This window comes from Panicum virgatum, chromosome 8K, assembly GCF_016808335.1.
Source record: "Panicum virgatum strain AP13 chromosome 8K, P.virgatum_v5, whole genome shotgun sequence".
NCBI lineage: Eukaryota > Viridiplantae > Streptophyta > Magnoliopsida > Poales > Poaceae > Panicum > Panicum virgatum.
The window spans coordinates 34,412,756-34,422,803 of NC_053143.1; the positions used below are offsets into that span (position 1 = coordinate 34,412,756).

The window sequence follows — 10,048 nt, forward strand, 5'->3', positions numbered from 1 at the left end:
CTAAGGTCTCAACACTACAAGAGATTTGACTATCCATGATGATCCATTATCGTCACAAAAAATATGGGTTTTCGTCATAGAAGCTTAATAGTGACATTTAGCCTGCGTCATGAGAATCGTCACAGAACGACCGTCACAAAATAGTATTGGTGACGTTCTTCACAAAATCGTCATAGAATGGAACTAGTTTGTGACGATTCACTTATCGTCATTAAAACATACTTTATGACAATTTCTATAACATCATGTAATGTATTTTATGACGATTACATTATCATCACTAAATTTATACATTCTATGACGATATTTTTTATCATCCAATATCACCAAAGCATCACAAATCCTCTGCATACATAGCTATTCTGTGACGAAAATATCTCCACATTGTCATAAAAGGTTATCCAAATACACGTAGATGACAAATGAAAACCATTCAAAAGAATAAATATATATATATTAGACAATCATCCTAGAATTCTTTTACTTATACAAGACCAGCACTTGGTCACAAGTATTCACCACCATATACAAATAAATATACACAAAAAAGACAGTGTGAACAAATGATCCTAAAGATGGTGGCCGCAATCATCGTTTGCCGTAGTTGATTCCAGTGTGCAGCTAACGCAAACATGGTTGACCACTGATGTTGACCATGTGAATGTCGACACTCTGCATGGTTTTCCCTGCTCACACAAACATGAATCAGTTGCCTGTTTAGATACGTGAAAAGACAAGAAACCACAATATAGCTGTAACATGGTTTCACAATCCACCGCTCCTTTGAAAAAAAAAAGATATCTACTCTAATTAAGGACATGAAAAGCTGTATAGAAGTCACATAAATTGATTTTCAGATGAGATAAGCTTCAACTGAAGTAAATCAATGGAAGCCAATTGGCTTGACAGAACATCTAGCTTCACGACATGTCACATTAATGATGCCTTTTAACTAATATGTGAAATTTCTTTCAGTCATCAGAGAGGAGATTAAGGAAATGCATCTATGAATTCCTAAGATTTGGGGCATCTCACGCACATATGGCATCTCAGTGAAAGAAGCAATAGAGATTTGGGGCGAATGGAGTGATTGTTACCTATAAGCTGCCGGCGGTGCTTGAATCGTGGACAAAGTCAAGGGCAGCTTGGATTGGACATGACCCGAACTCCAAATCCTGTCACAGGGAGAGAGCATATCGTGACTCATGAGCCAAGAAAGAAACTGGATCTAAATTAAAGATCGAAATTAGTTGCAATGGATTGGGGGGATTGGGAGAAGTTGAGCACCTGCTCGGCGGCGTTCCTTGCGCCCAATGTAGCCATCCGCCATGGCGTGCGAGTACTCCGGGAGCCCGGCCGTGTACCCATTCTTGCCGCTGCATATGGCCCCAGCAAGCAGTGTGCGCACCTCGCCGTAGTCCGCTCGCATGCTGTGCTGCGCAACAGGCTGAGGCTGGCGGTGATGGAGGCCAGAGCGACGAGGCAGGCAGAGGGCATCACCCCGCTGCGTGCGCCGGCGCAGCGGCGCTACGCATGGAACTTGGGGAATAGGCCAGGCGCTTGGTTCTTGGTGCTGGTGGTGTGTGGTGCTTGGTTCTTGGTACTGAGGAGGGAGAGAGAACAGACGAGGGAGAGACGAAGGGATAAGAATGGAACGTGTGGACAGGAGCGCTTGGATTCCAAATTTTGAAGGCCGCGCGCGCAGGAGATAGCGGGGGTATTTTCAGTTCCGACGATGGAAGGTTGGCCGCCAAAACTTTCAAAATAAAAGTTTGGCCGCCAAAATTTTAGGTGCCGAATGTAGTATGTCTGGCCTTTTTATCTGAAAATAATATGGGACTCATATTTTGCCTAAGAATTTTGCTATTAAAAAATATTTGAACTAATAATCACCTTGTATCACAAAAATATTGAACTACTAACAAATTAAATGATTCTATCAAATAGACCTAGTGAAAAATACTAATAAAAAAATTGAACTAATAATCACCTTGGTGTGTTTGGATCTATGGGTTATTTTTTAGCCAAAAGGGAGCCAAACAGGAGGGCTATTTCATTTAAGGGCTATTTTCTTGAGTTAAACTTTAGCCCTCAAAATAACTCTCGGCTATTTCTCCGAACAGGGCCCTTGTATCAATGTAGCTTGCTAGTCAATATGATAACTATGAATGTACGCTGTCAGTTAACACTAAATGGGATTACCTCTTTCGTTTCATTTTTAAAACTTTTTTGGGACCTTAAAAAAGATGCATGCACCATAACCATCCCTACCATCCTAGAGTAGCCGCTATTGCTCGTCGTTGCTCGCACACATATGAAAGAAGTGTGTCCTTTTGAAAATAGTATTATTGAGTAAAACTATTAATAGTCTTTTTTATATAAGCAAACATATGAAATAAGGTTTTGTTATATTTTAGTGTGAAGAAGTAATGTTAGCTCTTAATCATATTGAGAGGGAAGACTAGGACTTCAAAGGTATACTCTCCCTAGAAGGCTAAATGAAGAATAAGTTTATGATGTTTGGTATTTAGTGACGAACCTACATTTATCATGAAACAAAAACGTCACTAACTATTTGATATTTGACGACAAATTTGTCATATCGTCATTGATTGTTGCATCTTTTGTGACGAAAATTCATGTTCGTCATTAAGGTACTCGTCTACCTTAGATTAGTGACGATATTGCTTAAATCGTCACAGAATGGCAGCTATTCTATGACATTTTCGTTTTTCGTCATTTAGATTTTCGTCACGGATACTCATATTTCTTGTAGTGCAAGCAACTCCTAGAAACTTAAATGCACAGACAAAAATAGATTACAACATAGTTTACATAAATTTACAAATAATAGGGATTTAAATGCACCGGGGCTTGCCTTCTTGGGCACTGCTAGCCTTAGGGTCTTCCGAACTTTGGTTCGGGTCTTCAGTTAGATTAGCTGAGTTGCACGTAGTTCGTAGTTCGTTCTTGGTTCTGGCACCAACTTGTTCGTTCCGTCGGTGAGAGTCGTTGATACTATATGAATGCAAAGAATGTTCGTTATTTCATGATTCAATTCTTATGAGACTTTCCTTCACTATAGAGTTGTAATCCAACTTGAACTGGAGTGATGAACTTCTCAGATTTTGGTTTATTAGGCAATCATTTATAGAGTAGTTATTACTCAACATATTTCATAAAAGAACTGTGTTGAGTTTTTCTTTTAACTTATCATTATTGTTATATGAGTTATGATTACTTTCTGGTGCTGAAATTTTTACAGAGGGTTCTACTCTTGATTACCATTGTACCATAAATTTTTCAGATTTTTCCTATATACAAATCAATGGTAATAATTTTGACAAACTTAAATGTAAAATAACTTGGTTAAATTTTTCAGAGAGTTCCAAACGGTTTATGATTCTCAAAATTTCTGTAGAGGTTCTTTTTAGAGTTTTTAAGCTTCAGAAAAATTATCACAAATTTTCGCCTGCAGGAGATTTAGTTTTATTCTTACACCTTTTTAAACATGCATAAATATTCAGGATAATTTTTGTTAAGAAAGCTTGTTCCAAACTTTTTGTACGGCAACCACATACTGTTATTAAGATTGTGGTTAAGTTTTATCCATATAAACAAAGTATAACTACCAAAAGAAAATACACAAACAAAACAATGTGATAGCAAGAGTAATTTATAACTATTGTTTATCTCAAGATCTGGTTCCCAAACTTTGCATTCAGGGTGGGTTACTAAAATCAAGCATCAGTAAAAGTTTCACATTTTTCCAGCTATTCTAACTATATTCCATGATTTATGACTATTTAAAGAGGATTAAAACACATATATAGCTAAACAGTTCCATAAATGGCCAAACTTGGGGATTGAGCTTTGTTTGTCAAGTTCAACCCCTAGAAAAATTTCATAAGCTAAAACGTAGCAAAACTGCCACAATTAAAAAGTGAAGCTTTCTAGTAGATCTACAAAAGTGAGTGATTTCATCTAGCTCCAGATGTGTACTAGGGTTCAAATTGTTACCACGTGCTAGATTCAGCAAGAGTAGCATGCTAGCCAAAAATCATTCAAAGTTACAAAGTAGAACCCCTAGAACAATTATACCCTCTTTATTCTTGTATTTATTCTAGAGGTAAAACTATTGAGATTCAGCTAATGTGACCGTTGAGAAACTTGTAGATTTTGTTGCAAGGATTCCAAATCATTTAGATTTGCATTTTTACGATTTTTCTACAAATTGTTATTGAATTTCAAAATTTACTATTTTGAATTATAGAGTTCATGTACATTTTGCATTCTAGCCCCTGGGAAAAAGTTTAATCCATTATGATTAGGTCCTTCGCTGGTTGGGGAAAAATAGAGGAGGGGCGGCGGCCGGATTCCGGCGAGGTCCGTTACCGGCGGCGAGTGATAGGGGCCGGAGGAGAAAGAGGGGGGTCCTTGCGCACCTGTGGCTGCCAGGGATTGGGTGGGGGCGGTCGGAGGAGGTGGGTCCACGGGAGCAGGCGGCCGGCGGCGGGACTGAACTGCGGCGGCGGCGCTCCGGTGAGGTCGGGTCCGAGTGGCTAGGCTTCGAAGTTTTAGTAGTGACTGGGGAACGTGGCTGGAGTGCGGGTCTGGGCAATGTGGGTCTGGACGGGGCTGGCCACGACGAGCTATTGCTCGCCGGCAGTAATGGCGGATGGGGTGGAAGTTCTGGGCGCGCGCGTAGGACAAGGGTCCTTTTATAGGCGTGCGAGAGGGGGAGGGTGAGCAGGGACCGAGTTATCTGGGGGAGGTGCGTCCGGGCGGAGGGGCAACGGCGTGGCAGCAGGGGCTCGGCGACAGCCGTGTACGTCGTGGCGAGTGCAGACTCGGCAAGGGCGCGTGTCGAGGTCGCGTGATGCCAGGAAGGAACGGACTCAGGGAAAACCGGGGGCGCGCGAGCGGTTTGGCTAGGGGCGCGGCACGTGGCCGGCCAGGTGTCGGCGCCGGCGTACGGACGCCGTAGGCAGGGCGCAGGGAGGAAGAGGGTGAGAGGAGGCAGATGGAGTTAGGGGCAAAATCGTAAATAGAGAAAAGTTGCAGGGCTCTGATGTAAACTAAATTTTTCTCCCTGTTCTCGAGGTCAAATGAAAAACTTTTGAATACTAAACTTGTTCAATTTTTAGAGATCTACAACTTTTGTTTCAGGCACTTTTTCATTTGAGCTATGGTTTGAAAGTTATTTAATTATTCCAAAAATGGTGAATTAAAGGATTCGTCATTTCATGTGACTTTTGTCATTTTTACTCCTCGAGTTCAACTAGTCATTTCTCCGTCTTGTCATGTTGGATATGTCTATAAAATTTCATGGTCATTCGTGGATCCATTTGAAAGTTATTTTAAAATTCTTACCACTAGAATTCGAACTCCTAATTATTTAAACTTCGAATTGCAACAGGTCTTTTTAATTAACTTGTATGGCACAAAAATATGAGTGTTTTTAAGCTAACTCTTTTATAACCAATTGAGTATAAAAGTTATCTTATTCAAGGAATGTTCTATATATAACTATGTATTTCTGCGTACACAAAAATATATTTGTTTTGATTTTACTTGGTATTATGTGTTAACGGCGGTTTAAGATTTCTTGTGCATTATGCATGATATCACGTTTAAGATTTCTTAATATTTCTTATTTAGTATTTAAAAACTCTGGGATGTCACAGATGGCGGGAGGACGGAGCCGATCGCGGCTTTGAGCAGAGAAGCAGCCGATGCTGCCATGGCGGAATCAGGCTCGGGGTCTGGCGATGTGATAGACAGATCTGTCAACCCCAACCCCAGATCAGCTACTTTAATTTGCTACAAAGAAATGGAAGAATACCAAGATAAAGCACAAAGATCAAGACTTCAAGCAAGCATGAATTACAATTCAAAACAAGCTGCAAAAACTTACCAGGCAGATCTCCTGATTGGAAGCTTCCAAGCTTTGAGTAGCTTTGGGACGGGAACTGTCACCAAAGCACTCGATTTAGCAGGCACTTCAGAAGCATGGGTCACATTCTCACCACTCACCGAAGACAGTGGCTCCGGCAAGATGGTTCCAGCATCTCTTGACGGGTCCACTGGAGTGGAGGATACGTCAATACCCACTCCAGTATCATCCCCAATATCTTTTGTCCTCGGCCTCATTGACCTCGGACTAAACAAAACGGGAGAAGAAGAGAAATAAGCAAATAAAGCTCACCAAATTTCAAAAGAAGTTGACCAAGAGAATTGTAGGCAAAGGAATATGTACCTGGCTTCCTCCAAAGAAGACGGCCTACGCTTCCGCGTAGTACTCCTGGACGCTTTGGGATGGTTTCCAGCCGAATCCCTCCCAGCGCCAACATCACCAGCTAGCGCACCAGACTCTCCCTCAACGTCTGCAGACGAGGAACTTAGATCAGAATCAGAGACGACCATGCTATCTTCAGCGCGCTGCTGCCTTTGCTGTAGCAGTGGGTTATGCGCACTTGGAAGGAGGTGAGTTGGCTGTGCGATCTCAGGAAGAGGAGGACTGCTTCGACACACATTAACATCATCCTGCAACAGAAGCCTACATATTAACATACGACACAATAAGGAAAAGCAGTCGATTAAGTTCAACCAAGAGATCTTACATACCTCTTTTGGTGGATTTTTTATGGTATATGCAGCTGGCTTCACCGGAACACTATATACTATGTCGAGTACTCGACGTACTCACGCATCACTTCATCTTCTGAAATCCGCTTGGAAGAAATATATCATTTTTACTAGGTTGAGGTTTGAGGTGGAAGAAATATTTGAAAAGATGAAAATGGGGTTCAATCCCCAGAAAAGCCTCGCACAAATGAACAAAAATAGAGATGTGGAGGATGGAGTTTGGGGTCAAGTGATGCACTTGAATCCCATAGTGAAAAAGAAGACCACGGAAGAAATCAGAAGCCAGAATTGCAAATCCGCACTCAACAAAAGAAGAAAAAAGAACTATCTCATTTGTCTCTTCAAATGGACGAGTGTGGCCTAATGTAGAGTGCCACTTGACAGTTTCTCGCGATTGTAGAAGACATTCATTGATAAGAGACTGAATATCAGATTCAATGAACTTACTCGCCAACCACCTGTCATCCAATGAGGGAGCATTGCTCGCCACCTCCTTCTCCTTCCCCTTTCTGGTCGATTTCTTGGGAGCCATGCGGAAATCGACAGAGCGCTTCGCACGCATACACTTGGGGGCTCCGGATCTGTGGCGGAAGTGGGAGTGCTGAACTATGGAGATTCAAAGGATGCACTGAAGGAAGGAATGGGAGAGCTCGAGAACAGATCTATTCTCAGTGGCGGCGGTGTCGGTGTTTAGCCGTCAAGCCTACCACGGGTAACCCCAAGGTAGTTGATTGTAGGTAGCGAGTCACCAAGATCAGAAACGCGATGGTGCAAGGAACACAAAGATTTAGACAGATTCGGGCCGCCAAGAGTGTAATACCCTATGTCCTGTGTGGTTGTTTGTATTACCTTGATGATTGATCAATGATCTTATGGTTTCTCCTATATTTTAGAGAGGTCCCTGCCCGCCTTTGTATATCATGGGGGGACATGGTTACATGAAAATTCCTAATCGAGTACTATTAGAGTCCTACTCAATGTCTATCGGGTAGTTTCCTTCCATCGACTAGTCCTACTTCTGTACGAGTAGTTACAATAAGGTAAAGCGAGTAGTTACAATAAGGTAAAGCTTATCCCATGCGATACTCCTTACTCTAGAATATTCTATGCCTGTGAGCAGTCCCGCTGCCCCGAGTCTGACAAGCCCCCGAGCTCTTCGTAGTCGAGTCCTACAAGCATCGATTACTTCTGAAGGCATCTTCAAATGCTTCGACTGCTTCTAGACCTCGTCATGTCTTCCTGAAGTCCATCAAGTGCTTTGAGTAGTCTTCCGAATACTTTCTTCGACTGCATCGAGGCTATGACGTGCTCAAGCCCCGAATCATCTTCTTTTATATGGTGCGCGATGAACTCGCGCTCCATATGGAGTAGCCCCCAAGCCTTAGTTTGAATCGAAGAGTTAGGCTGAGGGTCAAATTTATCTTTTTATTTTTCATAACTCCGAATTTTTTTTGTCATTGATGATGTATATCCCGCAGCCCCCGAGCCTTGAATCCAAATCCCAAAATTTGGAATTAAGGATCAAGAATTCGTGGAATTAAATTCATCTTGATGTTAGGAATGGAAAAATCCTGCGAATCGCTCTGCAAAAAAATGCAGGGTGTCGATTGGTCTTCTGCGTATTAACGAAAATGCCACCGCCACTAGTTATTTAACCGCGCGGTGACTCTTTAGGTTTTCACCCGTAGCCATAGCTATCGCACACATCCTAGCCTCCACTGCCACTAGAAATAGATCTGTTCTTGAGCTCTTTCACTCCCTCCTTCATCGCCTCCTTTGATTTTCCATAGTTCAGCAGTTCCACTTCAATCACAGATCCGAGCCCCAGAGTGTATTCGAAGCATTCTGTAGATTTCTGCATGGCTCCCAAGATATCGATCGGAAAGGGGAAGGAAAAGGAGGTGGCGAGCAGCACTCCCTCTTTGGATGACGGGTGGTTGGCGAGTATGTTTACTGAATCTGATATTCAGTCTCTTGTGAATGAATGTCTTATTCAATCGTGTGATACTATTAAGTGGTGCTCTGCTTTAGGCCACACTCGTCCGTTTGAAGAAACGAATGAAATAGTTCTTTTTTCTTCTTTTGTCAAATGCGGATTTGCGATTCCAGCCTCTGATTTCTTCCGCGGTCTTCTCTTCCATTGGGGGATTCAAGTGGATCACTTGACCCCAAACTCCATCCTCCACATTTCATTTTTGTTCATTTGTGCGAGGCCTTTCTAGGGATCAAACCCCATTTCGATCTCTTCAAATATTTCTTCCACCTCAAACCTTGGCCTAGCAAAAAGGATATAGCAGTAGTGGGGGGAACCGGTCTGTAGCTTCGCCAGGGCAGAGAAAAATTCTATATTCCATACAATGCCCGACAAGGTGATTGACTGGAAGGCTAAGTGGTTTTATGCCGGAAATCATGCACCAGCCTTACCGGAATGGGCACCCGGTGTACCCACACATTGCTGCGAATGGCATTCCGAGCCAGAGAATATGTTCCAAGTCAACGATTTGTTGATTGAAATAAAAAATTTGACGAAAAAAATCTGACTGGAGCCTCCGTTGTCATGTCATGGATGGCAAGGAGGATACAACCCCTTCAACAGCGATGCCATTTTGGTTTTCGCTATAGTGGAGTGAATGATCCGTCTCGGTTTACTTCCGAGCGGATTTCAGATATGGTGTACCGGTGGTGCCAACCGCATGCAGCATGAAAGATCCACCAAAAGAGGTATGTAAGATCTCTTGGTTGAATTTAATCGACTGCTTTTCTTTACTATGTCATATGTTAATATGTAGGCTTCTATTGCAGGATGATATTAATGTATATCGGAGCAGTCCTCTACTCCCTAAATTTGCGCGGCCCTCTCACCTCCTTCCAAGTGCGCAAAACCCACTGCTACAGAGAAGGAAGCAACACGCTGAAGATAGCATGGTTGTTGCAGATTCTAATCTGAACTCTTCATCTACAGAAGTTGAGGAGGAGTCTAGCGCTGGAGGACGTGATTTGGGCACTGGGAAAGATTTAGCTGGGAGCCATCCCAAGACGCCTAGGAATACTACGCTCAAGCGTAAAGCGTCTTCCTCTGAGGAGGCCAGGTACGAATTCGAGTACTGGATGTGAAGTTTCATCAAATATCTCAAGTATTATGAGCTTGATTGACTAATTTCTCCATTTGACCCCATTTGTTTAGTTCGAGGTCAGTGAGGCTGAGGATACAAAAGAGTGGGGATGATACTGGAGTGGGTATTGATGTATCCTCCACTCCAGTGGACCCATCAAGAGATGCTGGAACCATCTTGCCGGAGCCATTGTCTTCGGCAAGTGGTGAAGATGTGATCCTGGCGGAACAGACAATCCCCGCAAGTACTCTTGGGGATGTTCCGTCTAGGATGCAAGATGCCGGTGG

At 42.7% G+C, this 10,048-nt stretch overlaps 1 long non-coding RNA gene across 1 annotated transcript; it reads right to left on the reverse strand.

The window, feature by feature from the left end:
* Positions 1-450: 450 nt before the first annotated feature.
* On the reverse strand, positions 451-1,637 carry LOC120644481. The gene is made up of 3 exons (XR_005663771.1): positions 1,288-1,637; positions 1,098-1,175; positions 451-686 (listed from the first exon to the last, which is right to left on the reverse strand). It is a non-coding gene; the product is annotated as an uncharacterized LOC120644481 (long non-coding RNA).
* Between the last annotated feature and the right edge of the window lie 8,411 nt (positions 1,638-10,048).